Here is a 25,165-nt window from a genome sequence, read left to right on the forward strand (position 1 = left end):
AAGGCTAATATTTTAATAAAAATACAATGTATAAAGAAGTTTTCATATGTTTTGATTTTGTAAAAATATCACGTAATTATATAATCTGAATATAACCAATCTGAACATAATAAAATATAACCAATCACATCGATTGCTATGAATGAATGAAAGTGTTAAAAATTAATATAAATTTATGGCACAAACTTATTTTTTATAGGTATTTAATCATCATACCTTGAGATGAAAAGATAATTGAGGGTTACACTTTCTGCTTAGATAGGTTTCAGGGCAGTTCACGTTTCATACTGTTTTCTTTTTATTCCGCCAGTTACCAAAATTTTTGAAATCATATGAATGTCTACATATGGTTGTGAATCTAAATTTAAATTATTATTTGAAATCAAATTAAAACAAATTTGAATTTACTAATTTAAAATTGCCAACTATTTGATTCCATTAAATTAATGGAATCAAATAGTTAGAATCATATGAATATTAAGAATCAAATTTAGAAAATGAAATTATCATCATGATTCAAACATTTCAATGACTTACCACCACAAATGAAAAGAAAACAGGATAAAATCATCACTAAATTTGAAAAATGTAAACAAAATCACTTTGTGCATATATAAAAATTAATATCAGAAATATAGAAACTTATTGCTTCTGTTCAATAAATTATGATAGGTAATTTAGACACCTTTCAAAAATCAAGATTTTTTAAATATAAAAAAAGAAGCATCCATCATCTTTTACACAGTGAGTAAAATCAGAGAACATGAAATTCACTGATAAATATTAAACTTTGACGTATTTCTTACAAGAAAAATTGATAAATTCTAATATTTATAATTTTTATAACATTCAGGAACAGCTTTTCTTCCCTTCGTTACTTGCAGAATATCATGCATTTTTTCCCTTCCTTTCTATATAAAGTATACACAAAGAGATAGCGCTGCGAGAATGAAAATTGTTTACTTTGCAAGAATACTTCGCTAACAAAGGGAACAAATATTGATATTTCAAATGAAGCACTTGCTATCAGTGAAAAAATGGTTTTTCTCCTGATTTTATGTGTATTCACGTCCTTGTGCAAAATTAAAAGCCAGCGAACATCTTTTAACTTCCTTGGTTTGCTTAAAAGTGATGATAACTGATTCTTTTTTCGCTTTTCAAAGCAGGTAAAAATTTTTTAAACATAGTAAAAAATTAATTAAAATGACCATGAAAATGATTTTTAAGGATGCAGTTTTAAATGGTAAAAAAAAATAGATTTCATATTTGAATCAAATACTTCCAGCCGTTATTTTGTTGATTAATTTTATAAATATTAATGAATAATATAAAAAGGTTTTCATTAATTTTATATCAGTTGGCGTGTATAAAATGTTATTAAAACTGAATTAAATTATTCAAAATTCAGAAATAATTACATTTAGAAAATATCAGAACAATGAAACTTCGTTCAAAACACTCAAGTAAGTAGTATTTTAAAGCGCTAGTACACCGATAAGAGAGTAAAAAGTAAATTTTTATAATCCAGCTTTACACACTTGAAACGAGTCAAAATAAATTTAAATGTGTAAGAATAACGTTTCAAAAATAAAATAATCTATGAGATACTAAAAAAAGTATTTATTAAAATTAATTAAAGTTTTTGACTCATTTATGCAGAAATTTAAATTTTCTTTTATATATATATATATATTACTTTTAGCGTAGTAAGTCAGTAAAGAGGTACTGCCATAAACGTAATAAAGTAAGCTTAAAGGGTTATTTACTTGACTGGAACCGATTGTAAAAGTCACGAGTTCAGGAATAAACGAGCAACTTCTCTGGTTTCTATAACAATGTCTAGAACACTCTAATGGCTGGACGTACCGCCTAAGAGTATAATTTGATCTTGACTGTTAATATGGTTCATTTATTGTCTTTAGGACCTCACCATAGATTCCCATCAAACATTATTTGGTAAATATTTTAATATTTTTATAAATTACATGAAATATTTAATATATATTATTCATTTTTTATATATAATTCATTTACCATTCGTTTATTTCATTCAATATTTTTTCCAAGCACTTCTAAAGCTTTTACAGGAGGAAATGAAAGATGATACATTTTATTTAACTAGTCCATTATGTTGTTGATTCTTCAGGATACAATGCACGATCAATATAATTCTATTGCTATGAATTTTTATAGTATAATTCATATACAGTCATAGAAATCAGCATACAATATTGTTCCTGCCTTCAGGCTTGTTCTGAGAGTTGTTACTTGGTCCAGTCACATTAATGTGACCACCTGTCAAAATCCAGAATAACAAACTTTCGCAGAGCGTACAGGAAGAGAGTGAATTAGGTTCCTGAAGGTGTTCACTGGGATGTTGAGACATGCCAACTCCAGTGCCGTGGCCAGCTGCGCTAGGTTTAGTGAGTGAGGATCCATGGTGAGAACAACCCGATCGAGATGTTCCCACAGATTCTCGATTGGGTTCAAGTCCGGGGAATTTGCTGGCCAGGGGAGTACGGTAAATTCATCCTGGTGCTTTTCGAACCACGCACGTACACTGCGAGCTTTATGACACGTTGCATTGCCTGCTAGTAGACACCATCATCCTGAGGAAAGACAATTCGCATGTAGGGGTGAGTATGGTCCGCAAGGATAAATGCATATTTGTGTTGATTCATCGTGCCTTCCACAATGATGAGTGCGCCCAAAGAATACCATGGAAACATTCCCAGACCATACTGCTCCCTCCTCCAGCTTGGACACTTACGGCAATTGGCAATTGTTGTAGGATATTTGCTTTCAGACGTTTCATACCGTATACGCCAACGTTCATCTGTGCTATGGAACATAAAACGTTGTTTCATCGGAAGAAGTCACTCAGTGGAAGTCCACTTGCGGTGCTGACGTGCAAATTCCAATTTTCATCGCCGATGAGCAGCGATCATCATAGGTGCATTAACCAGGCGTTTGCTGCAGAGGCCCATACACAACAACATTCACTGAATCGTCGTTGTAAAGACACTGTTGGTAGCCCCTTGGTTCATCTGAGGGGTCAGTTGCTCAACGGTCTATACGCCCGAACGCATCTCCGCAGCCGTCTTTCACCTCTACTATCTATGGCCCGTGGTGCACCACATTTGCCACTTCGCTGATTTTGGATAGTGCCATTTTGCCAATATACTTTTAGTGTCATTTTGCCAATATACAATATACTTTTACTACGACAGCTCGCGAACAGTTTAGAAAATTAGCCGTTTCGGAAATGCTTCCACCCTTAGCCCGAAAGCCAATGATCATGAGATTTAATATAGTGGTTAGCTTTGCAGTTGGAAAGTTTCTATCCAAATAGTCTTGCAGCAAGTCCGGAAATCTCAAATTTCAAAATACTTACAGAAGAAACCAACAGTAATACAGAAGAAATTTTTCTTAAATTACTTTTACGTTGAGGCTAATAATTCCATCGTAAAAATGTTTTTGAATATATCGTATATTTCTGGTTGAGAGAAATTTTCATCTTCGAGTAGGCTGCCCTGTTTCGAAGCTTGATGAAATCTTAGAATACAATTTTGATAAAACTTTTATTCAGAATTCTGCTGCATTGAAAGATGATTGAAGTTGTTTATGTTTATTGTCTACAGAAGTGTTATTGTCTACAGCTACTGTCTACAGAAGATTTTTCTCATATTCAGAAATCTGTATCTGCAATAATACAATACTTAACCTTATTCCGAGATACAAATAAAATCATCGGGTTTCATACTCTTTTTCCATTTATGAAAATTTCCAGGAAAAAGCTCATTTATTGTTTTGAAACATGTAAAAATATAAATATATTTTAATTTGCATTATTCGGCACTGGAGAAAGGCATAAACGTGTTAATCGATATCAATAGACATCTATCTTAATAGACATCTACCATATGTCAATTCTTAGGGCTTCTCATGACTGCTGTATGCCTCCATGCTATATGCCTGTATGTGATTTCTCAAAATAACATGCCATTTTTCTAATACAATGTTATTGTTTTTCATAAAAGAATATATTTAAAGTTAAACACAATTATTTATTTTTACAATGTTGCAAAAGGACTTTTGAGGCAAATTCAAAATTATGCATTTTATAAAGATAGTACTTTTAAAAGGCATTGTGTTATAAGAAATAATGTTCTAGCATTGGCAAAAATGATTTTAGACAATTCTGTGTAAGGGCATTTTTTTCTCTCCCTAGAATCTATTTTGAAATAAGAAATTACATCAGAATTCACCTTAATATCAGTAAATAAAAAAGTATATATGCATAGGAAAAAATCTAAAATTCTGACGAAAATTAACAATTTTAAAGGCAAAATTTTGAGAATTCTTAAATGTTGAGTCTTGTGTAAATAGATGACTAAAATTGGATCATCTCTGATCCCTACACCCTGAAGATCTCAGAAGATAGCTGAAATAAAGCTGAAGCTGAAAGAGAATTATTAATTGAAATCAAGGAGGAACTCTGAAACATTAAAAATTAATTATATTAATTACTTTTAACATTATAGCGTTTGATTTATATGAAAAGTCTAATAACCTTATTAAATTCAAAAAAGTATTTAAACTTGGTTAATTTTATATGTCATCATTAATGTTTTTTTAAAAAAAATAAAATTTATTCAGAAATTTTGCTTTGAAAATATGTACGCTTTACTGCATTAGAGTGAATTCAATTTTTATATTACAGATATAAATTTAAATACAGATATTCATACATAATGTTAGAGAATTATTCCAATTTTTTTTTTTTCATTACGATTTTAAAAGATTTTTGAAAGATTTTGAAAAGATTTTTGTTTTACACCGTATAGACAGACTCAAAGATATATATATATATATATATATATATATATATATATATATATATATATATATATATATATATATATATATATATATATCGTTGCTTGTACTACAACTCATATAACTGTTAAATATATTTTGATATTTTATGACATCCTCTTATTTTGATTCAATTTTACAAACTGATGTCATTTGCTATAGAAGGCATGGACATGAAAGGTTTAATAAAGTGTTTTATTCCAAACTTCTATTCTAATTATTGGATTGTGTATTTCACATGTAATAAAAGCAATTTGAAAATAAAATCACTTCTGTTTTTGTTTTATTTTTCTTAGAAAAACATAACGTTATTGCTTTTAGTTTGGCAATTGAGACGGTTTCGTTTTGAAAATAGTTTTGGAATGTTGCCAATGATCGTGAAATAATTATGATAAGCAAATTACTAAACGCAGATTTACAAAGGTGACAAAAAATTTTTTAGTTGCATTATAATCCTAGTATTTAAAATAAATAATAAATGCAGAAAAGGATTTTTTTAAAGTGTACTTTCGAACTCTAAGCAAATAAAATTATTCCGAATGTTATGATACATTTTGCGCATTACATTAAAAATTATTAGTATATGCATGATCTAATCTTAAAGCATCGTTTCATAATTAATAATATACTATATACTAATTTTGCGATGTTTTGAATGCAATCAAATTATTTTAATATCATTGTTAGTATTTAATATTTTTGATATTTTTCATAGAATGTTTTGAATGGGCAAACTGTAATAATTGCAATCGCTTTACAAAAACAAAAAGATCAATATAATGATTTTCATTTCTCTTTATACAGATTATTATTTATGCGAAGCGAAACAAATTTCTAAAGAGGAAAGAAAATTTATTTCACGAAGCCAAACAACTTACCTACAGAAAAAGGAGATCGTTAAAAGCTGCCTAAATCTTCAAAGAGAAAAAATTGTTAAAAGCTTCTGCCTTCGGCAAGAGAGATTACATTTCTTTTTTGGTATAGAATTCGACGTTATACTATCAACGATACTTCAAAGACAGACCACTAAAGTATTAATATTTTAAGACAACTCTAAACTGAGACGAAAACTTTGAAAGAATTTTGAAAACGTCTTAGAAAATATTATAGAATAGATGAAAAGCTACCAGAAAATTGTTTTTATAACAGCAGTTTCATATAATGATCAATGTTTTTTAACCTTCTTTCCACAAAGTGATAACTAAGTTTTAATTAACCAAATTTTGAAAAAAAAATATGAAAGTAAAAATATAATAGTATATTTTCTGATTGTAATTTAACCAATACACGGACAATCAATACCGAAGTGTAATATTGCTATTGATATTTTTCATTAAGTCTTAAGGCAAAAATACAATCGCGTGTGACTCAAAAACGTATTCTATATCGCCATGCTCTTAGATGGTCCATTGTGAAACCCTGATAAACAGAGATTCAAGAACTCGGTCAGGAATTTTTGAATCACCCTTCGTACTCTCCTATCCTTCCTCCTATTGACTTCCATCAATTCATTTCTTTGAGCAAATTTAATTTTTCTAAAGAAGCCAAAAAATGAGGTAGTTACCTTAACAAACGATTTCACCTTGGAAGAGCTTTAAAATATTGAAATAGAAGCGGCTAAATATCAAATACTGACGGGAACTGAAAGGTTTGCTGCAAAAGGGATGTAGTTCCAACCTAGGGAAATTTGGAGTTACATGTACTATCATTTGGTAAAATAAAAACTTATTCGTTTGGTGCCAGAAATATGTAGCTCCAATAGATGATTCTCGCATTACTCAAGCGATGGAGCTGTTTGTCTCATTAGCTTGTTGCAATATAGAAGTAACTTCTGGTGCTACCGCCATTTTCCACCTAAGATTGTGCCTTCGAAAACACTGAAAAAAGTACAAGGGAAGTAGAAACAGTTTTTCTACCGTGTGAGTATATTGGTATCATAGAGAAGACAAGTGAAAAGTTTGATGCGTAATAAATGACTTCTAAACGGAAACGCAAACACAAACGCAATTCGAATTCTTTTTTTTTCCTCAAACTTAAAAACGTAACAACAGTTTCAAACATAAAACAAAAATGAAAAGTTGAGTTGATCTAGCTATACACAAAGAGTTGAGTTGTTACAAAATGTAATGTGAGTATCTCGTGTATAAGGAATAACTGTTTAACGTCACAACTAAATTATCTTTTACAGATGTTACTAAAGTTACCAAAGGAATGATTTTCAACTTCTTTGACTTACTAAAAGGTTTCTTTCTGAAAACTTCTTGCATCATTTCTGATGGTAACGAAAGTATTTTAGAACGAAATATAGAGTTTTTACTGATGAAAAATCCGAAATTAATACAGGAAACATATTATATAACGAGAGTGTCGGACTATTCTGTAACAATATAGTACGGATATTCAACGTCCAAAACATTTCTCCATTAATCGTAAACAAAATTCAGCCATCTTATTCTCACTCCCTTCCACTTCAGAGCCCAAAATATAAATATGTAATGGAACTAGTTCGCAAATACATCCCATAAAATGATATGTAGTTCTACGATGGCCTACAACCCGACGACACAGTAGATGAGCACGACGTTACAGACGAGGGAGGGGAGTGTGAATAGGAATATAATTTTTATTTTTTATTTTTAAAGCCAAGTTGTATACATATTTTGTTAGTTTACTTTAAATAAAATAATATAGTAAACTGCATTTTTATTGTGAAATTTTCTTCATAGAGGTAGACAGACTATCTATTTGGTTGCAAGAAAGAGGTAGCTCCAACATTCCAACATGTGCCACGTCATCTGGAAAATATATTTTTGAGTGAAAATAATGTCATTATATGTAGGAACAATTAAGAAGATTGATCAAAAGGAAAATCTTCGCGCAATTTAGAATTTGGAATTTTCAAACCTTTTTTTACGGCTTTCTGCAAAGTTTAATAATTGGAGCTATCTCCTTTTTACAGCAAACCCTTCAATTATTTTTGCGAATATATTTATCTTTTTCATCATTATTTTTTCGAAAATAACAATTTTTTGCCTAAATTTAGCACGATATCATAAATGGAGATTCTGGCTATGAAAATAGAGCATTTTTCTTCTATTATAGTCTTTTATGTTACCCTTTGTGCATTATTAATCAGAATAACAGCCTTGTGCTTTCTGATCGTCAAACCGTACCCCAACGTTTGAGAATATATGTTTTCCATTAACATTTAAAGTGAAACCCCAAACGTACATACTGAAATATTGTGCAATGATCAATCAGCTAAAACTATTACTATATTTTTAGAAAAATCCTACATTAATAAGTACGTTTGCTAAATTTCTATGTATATCTCTTCTTTGAGAAGTTGATGGAAAATCTTGATGTATATTTTGTTTCTTCTTTTCATTTTTTTAATTCTCAGATTCTTTTGAAGAATTCAAAATAGGTCTTTTATAGAAAGAAAAAGTCTAACAGTTTTTTTTTATTCATTCTCTTGCATTTAGGCCTTTTGATCCCCCCTTTGTTCCTTTTCAATGCGTTGAAAGCTTTTTCAAGCATTTTGCTTATTTTTAATATAGATCTAAATTATGATACCAAACTATAGATCTTTGCAAAATATTAGACGAAATGAGCTAAACTAATTATTAATTGACTGCTACTCATTACATTTGAGACATTTGACTCTTCAAACAATTGATTTTTTATTCAGTTAAAGGTTCAATTGCATTTGACAAACTTAATTAATCTGAATTTTGTTTCTTTATTTTTTTTAATAATTTAATAATTTATTTTTCTTTAGTTTTAAAACAATAGAAATATTTTATAGAAAACCATATACTTGAAAGTCGTGGTAGAAAAAAATTTTATTTAATTCATAATATTTATAAGGCACTGCAAGATTATCGAAAACTCCAAGAAAAATTTAAGAAATTCGTTATTTTAATTTGCATCTAAAGTAGAACAACTAATAAGAAGGATGGTTTAGTGTTCGAAATGTTGAGAATGAAATTTCTTGGAACGAAACTAATATCTTCTGAATGAAAAAGATGCAATTTCAATAAAAAATATATCTAGTAATCGTTGATACATATATTTAACTAGCAAGTTATCTTCCAAAAATTGTTAATAGAAGTTTATTCAACATCCTGTCAGTGTTGCGTGCAAACATTTGCAATAATTTTAATCTAATTTCATATCAAGAGTTTTACAGACATTTTTTTGGCAATAGAGGCTCAAGTGAGTTTAATGATGTATCAATAATTTGCAATGAATTTAATCTACTTTTATATTAAACCAATTACAGATATTTTCTAGAAAAAGATGCCTAAGTGAGTTTAATAATTATTTTTTACTTACACATTAAGTTATCTGACTGGGTTGCCAAGTGAGTTTTTAACTAAAAGTCATAATTTTTTTTTATTATTTGCTTTGAAGGACCAATTATTTTCGTTTCCAAATCTGTGTTTGTTTTGTTTCTACGATTATTATATCAGAAGATATAGATTTTCTTTAAATCAACGTTAACGAAAACGAAACCGGAAGTATCACATAAATAACCAGAAGTCAGTGTTTTGCGCTTTAATATCATTAATATTCACTAAAGGTTCTGTTGTGAAATGTGAATGCGTGGGTCATGTTCAAAAGCGAGTGGTTATTCAATTTAGAACTTAAAAAAATCTATTAAAGGTCTCGTAAGTAAAGGAAAGTTTATAGACGATGTCATAAATAAATTACAGAACTGTTAGGGCGTTGCAAAAAGATCAACTGTTGGTAATTGATTTCAGATTCAAAGCGCAACACTTGCTGCATTTGCTCATGTTTGTTCCAGTAATAAAAAGCCAATGCATGGACTACGTCCAAAGGGAAAGGATTCTTGGTGAAAATACCAACGTGCACTTTCAGAAAGTAAAAATATAAAGGCTCAAGTATAGGACTCCCAAAAAATATTATGAATATTATTAAGCCTACATATATTAAATTATGTTACCAAAATCTTCTGAAAAAATGCCTTCATGGGAAAACACAAAATGTTAATGAAAGTTTGAACAGTCTATTATGGACGATTATTCCCAAAAATACGTTTGTTGAGTTGAAAACTTTGCATTTAGGGACTAATATAGCTGTATTGTTATTCAATGATGGTGTTTTCTGGCATAACAGAAATTTTTAATGAATTGGGTATTATTCCAAGTCATTACATGCTAACAGAATACAGTAGCTTCGACAACGAGCGAATAGTTGCTGTAAAAAGACATTCTTTGCCCGTTACAAAATTGTCTAGAAAAATAAAATGGGCTATTAGAAAGAAAAACTATTAAAACAGAGAATAAGGAAGGCATTTGCTACAAAAATGGTGAATTTTAAGTGTTTAAAACGAAATATTATTTTAGAGGTAAACTAATAAAAACTTTAAATGCATTTTTTAACGAATGTTTTTTTTTTTTGTCAAAATTTTACGACGCAAAGCATAGTTTCACAAATACTTGCAGATATAGTTTCTTGAAATAGTTTTAATAATTTTTGTTTTTAATAGTTTTTGATTTTTAGCACATTATTGCCAGTAGTACCTATGATTTTTACAGTATTTTTACCATGAAATTGTTCAAAGAGCCATAACTTTCGTTTATTTGTGTATTTTTCTTAGCTTTTAGTTTATTGCCTTTATAAGTACAATAACTATGTTGTGTAGAAAAATAATTTAAATTGAAGAATGTGAATTTAGTGTTGGGTGTTTTGCATTTTGCTCTAATTTCATCAAATTTTATCTAAAATACCACAATTTAACTAATTAAATTATTTTGATTTTTTTCTAATTGATGTTATTTACTGTTTTGAGTCATAATCATCAAGAAAATCTACTAAAATTGCTAATCAAAGGATTTTTTTTTTAAATGTACCTCCGAACCCAGGCAGATACCGATTAAATCTCTTAGCTATTTCTTTTCTGAAATTTCTCATCAAACATTATCCCGAAGATAATGATGATTATCATTATAAAAACCGGTAATCAAACTCATTTTAGCTTCTTAATATTTGTTGGAATTCCTGATTTTTTTCCAATGATTATTTTGAAAAATGCATTTTTGATAGCATCGTAATAATGCAGAAAGAATGATTAGACCAAATGCCTAACATCATTTTTTTTCTAAAAGAGACGCAGATTAAAAGAAGAGAAATTTAACTTTGGCATTGCATTAATAAATTTTAAATATAAGCTAATAAAGTATATCAATAATCTTTGACGTATTCATGTTTAAACATAAAGACATAAATTTTTAGTTTGAAATTTAAAACTCTTAAGATCGCAATTAAAAAAAAATAGCAAATATAGACGACATAAAAATTGATGTCAGCATAAGAATAGTGAAGCTCCAAACATTAAATAATGAATACAATAGAAAATAAGATTTGTACAATGATACAATTGTACAAATAATGTATGAATATATAATATAGATTACAATGGGTTTGTGAATACTTTAAGCTTAGTGATTTGTATCTTAGCTGAAAATAAGTAAATTTATTTTCAATCTATGCTTTCTTGATTGAAGCACAAGTAAACAATAAAGCCTCAAGTAATAAACGGAAACATCCAAATCAAATTAAGAGAAAGTAGTAATAGTATTATTGACGATAATTTTTAAAAAATGTATTTTACCTATACTTCATTGGCAAAAAATTGTATATTAGTAAATATACAATTGTTCATTAATCAATACACAGACCTAATAAGTAATTATATACTATTGTACATTAATTATATACCCAATTGCATACAATTAATATACAATTGGGATTTTCAAATGTATTAGGAATTGATAACCTTCAAAGCTCTCTTAAAACTCTTTCTCTCATGTCGTTTTCGCCAATCGGCATGAATATCTGATGAGTATCAGATTACCAGGTCAATTATACATTTTATATACCCAATTGCATACAATTAATATACAATTGGAATTTTCAAATGTATTAGGAAATGATAACCTTGAAATCTCTCTTAAAACTCTTTCTCTAGTGTCGTTTTCGCCCATTGGCATGAATATCTGATGAGTATCAGATTACCAGGTCAATTATACTTTTTATATACCCAATTGCATACAATTAATATACAATTGGGATTTTCAAATGTATTAGGAATTGATAACCTTGAAAGCTCTCTGAAAACTCTTTCTCTCATGTCGTTTTCGCCAATCGGCATGAATATCTGATGAGTATCAGATTACCAGGTCAATTATACATTTTATATACCCAATTGCATACAATTAATATACAATTGGGATTTTCAAATGTATTAGGAATTGATAACCTTGAAAGCTCTCTGAAAACTCTTTCTCTCATGTCGTTTTCGCCCATCGGCATGAATATCTGATGAGTATCAGATTACCAGGTCAATTATACTTTTTATATACCCAATTGCATACAATTAATATACAATTGGGATTTTCAAATGTATTAGGAATTGATAACCTTAAAAGCTCTCTGAAAACTCTTTCTCTCGTGTCGTTTTCGCCCATCGGCATGAATATCTGATGAGTATCAGATTACCAGGTCAATTATACTTTTTATATACCCAATTGCATACAATTAATATACAATTGGGATTTTCAAATGTATTAGGAATTGATAACCTTGAAAGCTCTCTGAAAACTCTTTCTCCCGTGTCGTTTTCGCCCATCGGCATGAATATCTGATGAGTATCAGATTACCAGGTCAATTATACTTTTTATATACCCAATTGCATACAATTAATATACAGTTGGGATTTTCAAATGTATTAGGAATTGATAACCTTGAAAGCTCTCTGAAAACTCTTTCTCTCGTGTCGTTTTCGCCCATCGGCATGAATATCTGATGGGTATCAGATTACCAGGTCAATTATACTTTTTATTTGAAATTATATGGCAACTATTCTCTTTTTTTATCACATAAATTATCTTAACCAGCATAACTAATAACTAAAATGGATTGGTGAAATTGCGCTTATTTATTGTCAAATATTATATCACCTTCAAATTTAATTTTCATCTATCTTTCGAATTACACATTGGAGATGAGGATATACATACAAAGAATAAGTCTTCTCTATCATAACGAACATTACTTGTTATAACATAAAGAGTAATTCATGAGAGCATGGAATCATACATTGAAAAATTGTGAATCGCGAATTTATAATGTGAGAGATTGCAACGTGCTTTACTACTTTTACTTTCATTCAAGTTTTGAATTATTTCAATTATTTTTGCATTAATAAACCCATGTAGAAAAACTAGTTCAGAAAAATTATTAAGATTGAAACCCATTAATTTTATAAAAACTCGTTATTTTTACTGATTGAATAGGACCGATTAAATCAGATAATGCATTTCCTTCTTAAAAAAGATTGAATATAATCAAATGCAATCAGAATTATTGTAGTAGCCTAGAATGAATTCGGAAATGAGTTTAATTTTAGAGTTAGTAACATTATAATTCATTATTACAAATAAATGCACATTCTTTATGAATTAATTAAATAATGGATGCACTTTAACTCCATAATCAACAAATATTATCTCTGGATCATTTATAAAATTGAATTGCCTTTTTCAAGCCGTTTTGCAGTTATAAAATTGAATTGTATTGTTCAGGCTTTATGTCAAAGTTTATACAATATTTAAATTGATGCTACTTGTATTGCTTAAGTTATTTTTATTTTGATGAATATTTTTAATGACAATAGATGAAGATGTGACTTTAAATAATAAAGAAAATCAACGCATAAATGTTTATGTAACAAATAGAAAATCATTTTTATAGCTTTTCCATCTAGAAAAAGGCAAAACAAATTTTGTGATTAATTTCCAGTTATTTATAAAACAGTGATCCATACAAGCTAGGTTAAATTAAAATCTTAAATGAAATAAATGAATTATTTTTATTTATATTCAATAGTTAAGTTACGTAAAATATTCAGAAATGGGAATGTCGAGAAAAATTTATAAATAACACTAACTTATAACCACTTATTACTAAATCTCCTCTTTGGAATAATTTCATTCTCTAAGTGTATCTTAAAGCTTTTAACACAAAATTTCTAATACGCATAGCTATACATGAACATAGATGGAATTTCTCATTTACCTTCATGAAGTGCCTGAATAATCAGATCCTGAGTTTCTGAAAGCTATTTCATGAACTGCACCTTGAAGTAAATTGTCCATGTATTTATCAAATGCAAATATCTTTAGCTCATAATTGCGAATTAATTGTGTAAAGAAAGTTGATAAGGAATGAAAATTGTATCGAGATGCTGATTTAAACAAAATGTAATATCTGTCTCTCCTTTTAAAGAGAGGTGCAGATGCAATTGTGAGAAGAATAGAACAGTACATCGTTTTTGTTCATAAGCTTATTGAATATTATAGATATCAACATAAACTATAATTTTTAAGCATTTTTTAAAATTTGACTTGTTCTATGTTTGTGGAACGTTCCAAAATTCACATAAGATTAGAATTTTGAGACAATTGTGAGATAAAATGTTGCCAAAGAGGAAAAGACAACGTGACAGCCGGTAGTTTGAAATTATTAAAAATGAAGAGCTATACGAAAACACAACGCGTTTCGTTTATGTAATATGTTGATTCCAAAGCGGTGCACTTGAGGATGCATGTGAGGATGAGAAGCTTCTGGGATTGTAGTTGGTTCTTGTCACACAGGGGGGGATCAGAAATGATATGGGGTCGAATACCTTCTACCGAATGACGGGTTATATTTCCCATGAGAAGGGTAGTACCAAGGCCGGTGATGACCATTAAGACTCAACCTATTTTAAGTCATATCACTGACTCTCCGATTTTCCCGAAGGCGCACGGATAAATAATACTGAATGACCGAACCGCCGCAACAGCAACACTGGCGGAAACTGTGGTTGAGTCCTAAGGGCCATCACTGGCCACGGTGCAACCATTCCCGAAGGAAGTATGTCCCGTCATCGATGGGAGGAGCCAGATTCACCACCTTTTTGTGTATCCTCTAGGGTGGCGAGATCCAACCACCATACCGGAAGCATTTCATCCTCATTTCGAGGTTCCCCCGGGGGTTATGTGTGCTTATTTTAAAAATGAAGAAGGCTTTTCAGCTATAGTTCGGAATTTTTATGCAAAATATGGTCTGTTCTATATGCTATACAGCCAGAGAAGCAATGCAATTATTCTAAGAGTCATTTATCGGCCATGTAATTACCCGTTTTGGTGATCACAATTGGTTGCCAATGTCACGCGATTTAATGCTATCGGACTTTTTTTTCGGGTGGGGGGTTGAAGTTTAAAGTTTATGGCAACAAGTCCACGATTGCTCACGTCTTGAATGAGGAAATTTAGCACTGTATCAAAGAACTTCAGTTACATTTATGCTAACAATTAGGAAAGAAAAAATATTCCATCAGTGTTAAATTGCAGTCAGTAGTTAATGATAACGAATTGGAAATTATATGACTAGGAAATAAGTCATGCAGTAATTTGATTGCATCTGGAGCTGTATGGTATGTGACACCCACCATATTTTATATAAATATATCAAGCTTTAACTGCTAAACTTAATTATTTTTGAAATATTGTTCAACAATGTAAGCACATTTTTCTTTCGAGTAGAAGCGTTTCAATTTAATAACCCTAAAATGTTAACTGACACGCTTTCTTTCTTTTTTTTTTCCCCATTGGAAGCGTTTTATCGCACAAATGGTGCAAAATCCCCGTCCTGCGTGAATTTTCGGACAAAAAGAAAGGTGATTTCGTACTGAACTTGCTTTCTGCTGGGGTGGTTTCGATTTTCTCGTAATTCTTGAAGATAATACATAATTATAAAATTTAGTACTTAATTATAAGTTAACAGAAGTAATTAATTACATTTTTACTTCGTGGCCTCATCTGTTACTGAATTAAAAAAAATCGCTGATTCTACGTTTTCATAACATAATAAAAGATAATTTAAAAACTGAAAAGCAGAAAACAATTTTAAAATATTCTTTCCACCTATTAATAAAGGTGTGCCCTTTTAAATCAGTTTTTGAATAATTAAATTTTAGATAAGATTCCAAAAATCTTCTGTATATTGATTTACTTTCTATTTTGGATTTTAATTCCAATTTTGCTCGATTTTACTATCTTGTTGAATATATCATTCCTGACATCAGTTTAATGTTTCATTTAATTTTTCATTAATCAGTTTAATATTTAATTTTCTATTTCTATATACTGTTGAATTGTCCATAAATCTTCAAGGATATATATTTTTTATTTCACAACTCATTTCCCCTTTTATATATAGATTTAATACAATATGAGGATAAATCGAATTTGAAAGTTATTTAAATGAATTAAATTATTATGTTCTGCCCATTCTTTATTAAAATGTAATAATCAGTTTTCGTTTTCAGATAATTCATGCATGCATTTTGAATGTATATTTATTATTTGTTTCAAGTGAAGTAAAACAATTTTATTAAACTTATAAAAGTTTTTAAAAAAGTTAAGAAAGTACTTATAAACTTAGAAAAATTAACGGGTCAAAATACGCTACAAAAAAAAGGAATTTTAAAAGTATGTTTATGAATTCCTTCATTTTTTAAAACTTTTATCAACACAATTCTTTGACTAATTCTACATAAAAATGGATACAATTATGCAGCACAGTTTAAATTGCTTCACTTTCAATTAGCTTTCTTTCGTGAGTTTGTTTTCTGATTAGTTTTCTACTTTATATTTCCTACAAGGAGTTGTTTATTGTTTCTTGGACAAATGTATCTCTGCAGTTTCATCCTGAAAGAAATTCTCATTGCCAACAGATCAAGTATGCGAAATGATATTCACAAATTATAAATTAAATAAGCACACTATTAAATTTTTTCAAAAATCTTATTATTTATAAATAACATAAATTTAACAAGATGAATAAATTCTGCTTTTATTTCCTTTTTTTTTAAATTAAAAATATATGATCAAAATTAATTTAAAACATAAAATTCACCATTCCATACTTCCTTCTTTTGCCAAGAATGTCATGTCTTAAATTTCTATTGTTTGTAATCTCCTTTTTGTCTTCATAAATATTCTTTTCTTGAGATATGTATTGGAATAAAATCCCAGAAGTAACAAAAAAGCTTGAATGTATTTAAAAATGCCAAATAAACGAGAATTTTAATACAATAAATAGAATTTACGCAGGTTTACAATAAAAGGAACATAAAAGATGTGCAATTTTATTTATTTAGCGTTAAAAACAAATATTTTACTATATTCTTTATTTTAAATTATTTGATTACAAAAAAGGTTGTTATAAATTTACGAGTAACGCTATTCAATTTGCTTTTGACTTGAAGAATTATTTTAAAGAAATACTGTGGAACGATGTGACCAGGATATGTTGCAATAGCCTCAAAAAATAACGCTTTAAAGGAAGAACTACTTAAATTTGTTTTCATAGTTAAAAATCACCAATTCTCATCATGAGACAATTAAAAATATTGAATGAAAAAAATTGTAATTGAAAAATATGTTGGAAATTTTGTCTTCCTAGCAAATGGTATAAAAAATATTTCAGGGATTTCTATATCAAAGATAAATAAACAGTTTGAATCCCAAAATACTAACAATTATTGAAATGAAACTAGATTTTTAAAAATAATTTTGGAAGAGAATGTTGTCGCTTTTAGGAATAAATAAAGCCGTTTTTCTTCTCTTAAAAATATTTTACTAATGCTGAATTCAAAATTAATTCTAGTGAGTTCAAATTTCTTTAGTTACTACCACTGATATTTATAATAGAGGAAAATGGGAATAAAACAATGCGAAATTTGAATAGCCTTCTTTTTATATTCAAGCATTATTATTATTCATTATTTTTAATATTCATTTTTTTTCACTTTACAAGCAGTTAACAAGACCTGTTTCGCGATTTTAAAGATAGAATTTCAAAATTAATTTTTCATTCCCTTCCTGATTTCTATAATTTTGAAAATTTTAAAGCTTATTTATTCTTGACTCTAAAAATAAAGATCAGAATAAATGTCTATATTTTTATTTATATAAATTTGGTCAGTTATATTTCAATATGAATTTTTTTCAGATTCAGATTCTTGATTTACAAAGCAACATTAGGGCATCACATGATAATAATAAAGTTCTACATTTACACCTTTAATAAATATCTACCTTTTCTCACAATATTTAATAAATTAAAGAAACTCATGGAAATGTTAATTGGCAACATTACTTAAAATTAGAAGCTAAGAAATATTCCAGAATCTACGAATGGTTTAGAACTTGTGATTATATTATTATTTTAATCTTAATCTTTATACGAGATAAAAGAGCATTTCTCTTGATTTTATGTTTTATAATAAGCTAATTTTTTTTTCTAACTTATACTTTCTTAGACAGCATAAAGATCATTGGTCGCTATAATGTATTAAGTGAAAAAGTGCAAAGACAATACTTTATTTGAAAATATAAAGTTAAAAAAACGAGTCGTGAATACTTGAATCCACTAGCATAGGGGTCGGCAACCTATTGAAACTGAAGAGGCAAAAACAACAATTTACAAAATTTTCCAGTTTTTAAAGAGCCACTAAAAATTTTCGATTTAATATTATAGTATTTGCGTATATATATATTTGATTTAAAATAAACGGCTTTAAATATGGAATAATCTTTATTCATATAAAAACACAAATATAGATAGTTACATCAATGGAAGCATTGGATTTCATGCCTTTTGAAATTTTGATTAAATCTGCCTTATAGCTTGTTGTTTTAAGTTTCAAGCACGATTCTAGATTTTTATTTGTTAGCTGACTAAATATTTGTTAGCTGATGTCGACCCGAAGAATGTCAGCACTCACTCTTCCAACTTGCTGTTGAGTTGTTAACTTGCCACTCCACAAGTCTTTGGTTTTCAAATCTAGCAACTGCATTTGAAGCGATCCAGCATCAATTCCAACTACATAGCTCAATGTCGATCTCATTTGTATTTGTGTTGAGAACTATACAAATAGAACTGTGCTATGAACGCGAGAGTAATTTTGCTAGTTTTGAATTGCTCGAATCTCTCAACGAATCAATCCTTCATGTTTTTTTTAAAGTTATACTGAAGTAATTCGTGTCAATAGCTGCATTGGTCTCAACTCGATATTGCTTCGTACTTTTAAAATGAAATAATTTACCATTCTCCGTGTCTTCAACAAAAAGAAGTAATTTTTTTCGAAACAAACTACTTCTTCAAGCAAGGCGTAGACTGGGTTTCTTTTCCTTGCAGTTTCAGATTTAGTTTATTTAGTTTCATTGTGGTATCTACAATGAACTTGAATTTTTGCAGCCATTTGTCTTCTTCCAATTCGGGATGTTCAATGTTTTTTTTCATTGAGGAACGGTAGAGTGCTTTTGCCAAGATGCTGTTAATAATCCGAATTATCAAGTTCGTGATCTCTACTATATCGGTCGGAAATAGTTGAGCATAAAGCGCTTCTTGATGGATTATGCAGTGAAACGTTAGAATTTCGGTTTATTTTTTTCTGGAGAATTTATGTTAGCCTTCTATGTATTCCTGTCACACATCTAGCTCCCCCAGTTGCTATACCAGGAATTTTTGCACAGTATTTGCTATATCTTCTCCATGATTTTGCCCTAAGAGCGTTAACAATTCTAGCAATCCTTCTTTTGGACCTTGAGGCGACATATACCCGACGAAAAGGGTTACTTGTGCCGTGTCTTTTGTGTCGCAAGACTCGTCTATAGCAAGTGATAAGGCAGAAGCCAGTTGAATGTCTTCCACTTACATATGTGTTACATTTGAAGACATTTTAGTAGTTCTATTTTGTACTGTTTTAGCAGATAATGGCAAATCTTTGATTTTTTTCATAATTTCTGCATCGTTTTTTAAATCATGAAACAGTTCCTTAGATGCACGTATAAAACAATATTTGACGTATTCACCATCTGTGAATGGATTTCTTCTTTTTGCAATTTCTAATGATACTATAAAGCTTGTTAGATTTACATTATTGGAAGATTGCTCCCAGTTACTTAGCATGGAACTTGACTGGACTTTTTTTGGAGCTCTTTAACAGCTTTTTTTTTTCTTTTGTCACCGTTTGTGTATTTACCAGCAAACTAGGTATGTTTTGTAGTGAAGTGTCTCTCCAAATTTGACTTTTTATTGTGTGCGAATTTTTAATGGATAATGAGACAAGTCGGAAATCCAACTGTGTTGCATATGAATGCAAACGACTGCGTCCAATCCTGATTGAATTCTCGATTTTTCTTCTTCAGTTCCTTTCTTTTTTTACCATATGCAATGCTGGGACTGAGCTGAAAAAATGATTTTTTAAGATTTTACTTAGCTATCTAAAACGGCAAACAATTTATTTACCATTATTGCTTCAGATATGTAATACAATTCTGTTACTGATTTTATTATATTATATTCTGTTACTGATTTTAGTATATACCTTTGAGAAGATGATTCGGTTCTAAATCGTATTCTTCTTGAAACAACAAGCGAATAGACACACAAAAACCGCAAGCGATTAAATTAACACACATGCAATGTAAGGTCTACTGCGTTATCCGAGGATAACTGACTGACAACACATCCAGAGTCTAGACATGTTGTCTAGACTCTAGACGGTGGTTGCTTGGGTGAGACAGAAATGATATGCAATTGTCGTTGGCTGAAAGATAAACATGGTCACCGAGTCTCATCTCTAAGAACAAAACAATAGTTCAAATTTATTTCATTACGGTAATGTTAATCGTAGCGAATTTGTAATTAACGTCTATGTTAATAGAAGCTGTTGAGAGATTAGGAACTTAAAAACATATTTTCTTATTTTTTTAAGAGTTTTGATAATAAATTATTCCTTTTTCGTATAGAGCTGGGGAGCCGCAACTTTACATCAAAGAGCCTCAGGTTGCCGACACCTGCACTTGCAACATTGATGAAAAATCATATCAGAGAGAGAAATCATGAGAATAAAAAAAAAGTTCAACGCAGAAATTTAGTTCGTATTGCATCAAATATGAACATGAATTGGTATTACGTATGTAATACAAGTAGAAAAAAGATAATAGTAATTAAAAAAAATAATAAAACGTCTACTCTTTTAAAATTTTTACGTTTGGATCTGAATCTTCAAATACTACATTTTATAGATTTAATGAATATCTTTATATAAAAATGCTATGAACTAAATCTCCATCTAATTTTTTTTCTAGAATATTTCAAATGATATAATTCATAGTTGCCTTTATTGCCGCTAATTATGTATTTTTTAAACACATGTATCGTCACTAACGATAAGCATAACGTTGTTTTAGGAATTTGTTTTGTAATGTTGAAAAAATTAGATACATATATAAAGACCATGAGTGACGATCTAGAAAGCTTTTAGTATAAAAAAAGGTAACGGATGATTTTCGCTAATCTGCTTCTTGTGTGTGCAGTGGTAGGGCAGAGAAGCCTTCTACGAAAAAAAAAAGTGAGGAACTCGAATTTTAAGAGAACCATTGCAAATATTCTCGAACATATTTTTGTCTCTAAAGTTGGCAAATCGCCATTTGGTTGGGAGTTCTGGGGGGAGGGCATTGACTCTGTAACTATTATGCAGTCATTATTGTATCTGTATCTTCTTATCCAGATACATGCTCGATAGGAAATAAATATTACAAAATCATAACAATATACTTAATAATACTTATATCATTAACACACGATTAGATCAAACTTCAAGGAATGTGTAGGAAGGTGAAATTAAATGGAAACCATTTCGTGATTCTAGTTTACACAGAAATAAATACGATCATCAATTTGCAGGAAAATTGGTACATCTGACACAAGAACGCAACTCGTCCCAATTTTTGAAATTTTTGCCACAATTCATTTATGTAGTTTTTAAAATATTGAATAACATGACTTAAAAATCTTTTGCTTTGATTTTGTCTACTGTAGTTTATAATTTTATTGCCTTTTTTTATGATTCCGAATAAAAGCTAAAGTACCAAAAAGGTCAGTACTACAAACAATATTTTTTTCACTGCTTAGTTTGACATTTGATGGAAATTCCAATTATTTGCTAGTTATTTACTGCCAATAAATGCTACACAAATTGTGAATAATTTATTTTATTACTTGTTCATTATTTTGATCATTCATCATCTTGCTGATACCAGAAAATTGCAAATATTTGATTAAGCTAGCAGAAATAGTTTTCACTGCATTCTCGCAAGGAATAATCTGTTGAGGATAATTGGTAATAAATTACATAATTAAATTAAAAGAGGAAAGTTTCAAAATAAAAAGATAGTAATCTGGAAAATATTTGAAATTCTTGAAAAAATATTTATTTTGTGTTAGTTGGTTCGAATAATTAAATAGGTGAACATTAAACAAATGAACAACATTTCACAAAATACATTAAATTTCGAATGATCTTTGTTGGTTTTAATTAGATGTAAATGGTAACATTTTTCATTAATCCTCCAGCTGCGTATCCTGCGATTTCCGCGGGTTGACAATCAATCCATTTTCTTTTTGCATCTCGCGTTTTTCGCAGTTTGGAGTGTTTATTTTATTATATTATATTATTATCGTGTAACATATAGTATAAGTTCGCTTTCTTTGAAAAATATTTGAACTCATTTGCAAAAATCTCATCTAAATTGTGATTTTAAAGAATTACGCAGCCAGTGGTTTCATCTCGCATTTACATAAAAACTATAGGAAGAAAGGTATGAAGTGAAAGTTAGCAATAAGAAGAAGCAGATTGATTTGATTAGGCTCCTATAATTTTAATGGACTTAAAGGATTATTACATTACTAATAAAAACTTTATTACACAAACATAACCTAATAATTAACAACATTTAAAAAAAGTGAATATCCATATGATTCGTGTTAATAGTTGCTTCGGTTTTTATAGCGCTTCTCTTATCCCCAAGCGCATGCACAAAGTTGTGCAGTTGCACTGTTTTTAATATACGATATCTATGCACTACTCTTTTATTATATACCTTTATTTAGAATCAATTATAAAGCATCACAATATATTTGATTTGAAATTGTCCAGGATCCATTTTACAACATGCAGTAAACTTCAAATGAAAATATGGATGAGTGCTAGTATAAGTCTAAAGGAAATTATATATCAGAGAATTGGAATTATTAATAGAAATCAAAAACTTTATCTCCTTTGATAACACATGTATTCTTACAAAATTCTTTCCAGACCAATGTTTGTTATTTTCAATAATAAATCTGATTTTATAAGAGATGTGTAAATCTCATTTTTACTATGAATAACGTAATAAAACTCGACAAGAGTTTTCATTTATTAAGATTAATTTATAATATAAAAATGTTGATAATGAAAGCGTTATAAAATGCTGAAGAATATTTTCCAGTAACTTTAATATAGCTGTTGTTTGTTTCAATAAAATATCATGGGTCAATAACATTTTAAATTTTGTATTATCTGAAATATTATATTTTATATTTAGCTGTAAATAAATAATGGGTTGCAGAGAAACGGTTCAAATAGTCATGAATTTTTGTAAGATATCAATGATCAATCACTTGTTTTTGAATTTAAGAAAGAAGACTTTGCACTTTAAATCGCTTCTATTTCGGCATTAATATTTAAAGAAGATGATTAATTTAATGTTAACACTTCAATCAAAAGATTGTAAAATGCTTTTTATAGTAGTTTCTTACTAACAAATTTCTATAGTTATTTAATTAATGATTATTTTAAAAATGAAATTTTTACTAAATCAGAGATTAATGGCAATCCTTTGTATACGTCTTTAATATTCCAAGCCTTTTATAAAATAATGTTTAAACAATAATTCTATAAAAATTAAAATGTTTGGAAAACAAATTTTGCTTGCTTCTAAGAATTTTACCCAAGATCAAATCCAAACCCATAAACTTGTCATCTTCCTTATTTTATGCTTTTTTTATTTACCAAATAATTATGTAATATGTTCTAATATATTGCCTGTGTTATTCTTACACAAGTTCAGTCGTATGAAAAGTAGCAATTTTATGAGTTAGAATCAATCAAAACTTATTTTTTAGTATCACTCAATTTGATGAAAAAGTTTCAAAAATAATCATTAAAGATTTTGTAATAATAAATAAAAACATTCAGAAGATGTAACAATTAAGTACTTTTTCATTTATATAAAAGTGGCATTAGAAACAGGCTTGCTTAGAATTCCATTGGCATACATATGTGTCATTTCGTTCCTTTTTACGCTTTTTTTCATTTTCTTTTTTTCGATGTTTTTTTTATATCCATTAAACATTTTTCAAATGTGCTACTATTTTTGCCACCACTGTCGAATTTTTCTTTTTTTTGTATTTTTAATGGTATTCATATTTCTTTTGTAAAGATTTTCATATTATTATTTTTTTTTGCTGCATATAAATGCGTTTAACAATCCGAGCAACCACTTATGATTTTTCCATAATACACTTTTTGAAACATGAAGCAATTTTATTCAGAGAGCGAAAACAAAACATTTTCGTGCTGTAATCAAATGAGTTACAAATTCTTTGCTCTGGGATGAAACTTTAGCATCTTAAATTTTCAATATTTTCTACCTTCCTCGGAAAAATATTTTCAGAAAAGTAAATCTCCCCATTACGAATGCTTTAAAAATTTCCAAAGAATTTTTTTTTAAGAAGAGATTTCGTTATAAAAACTTAATCTTTCATGTGTTTATTTCTTAATGCATGGATTTTTAGTTTTATTTTCTTAAACCCATTTTAAAGAAAATGACGAAATAAATTTTTATAAACTTAAGTATAGAAATGCTTTTCTTTGCTCTTTAAATTAGCATTTTCCGATATATTTTCTGTTGTTATGAAACAACTTTGACAAGAGGAATTTTGTGATCACATTACCATTTCCCAGAATTCTGCATTTTTTTTTTTTTTTTTTCTTATTCTAGGAAATCTTGATCATTGAAAAACCTTTAGGAGTGTGCCTTGGAAATGTTTGTTATGATTCAATAGCTTATATGTAATTCGATATTTTACATATTTGATTTGCAACCCATTATTGTTGAAATAATAAAGCATTTGAAATTTGTAAAATAAAAATAGAAAAAGTATAAAGAAGAATAGTAGAAGAAATTAAATTATATTTGAAAAAACAAACAATAAATTCAAATAGAATCTGTTTCGAAGAATTGTTTCAGATGAGAAAGAATTAAATTAAAGTACAAGAGGAAAAATTCTGAAAATAATAGCAAATAAAATACAA

Source organism: Argiope bruennichi, chromosome 2 (genome assembly GCF_947563725.1).
Source record: "Argiope bruennichi chromosome 2, qqArgBrue1.1, whole genome shotgun sequence".
Classification (NCBI taxonomy): Eukaryota; Metazoa; Arthropoda; class Arachnida; order Araneae; family Araneidae; genus Argiope; species Argiope bruennichi.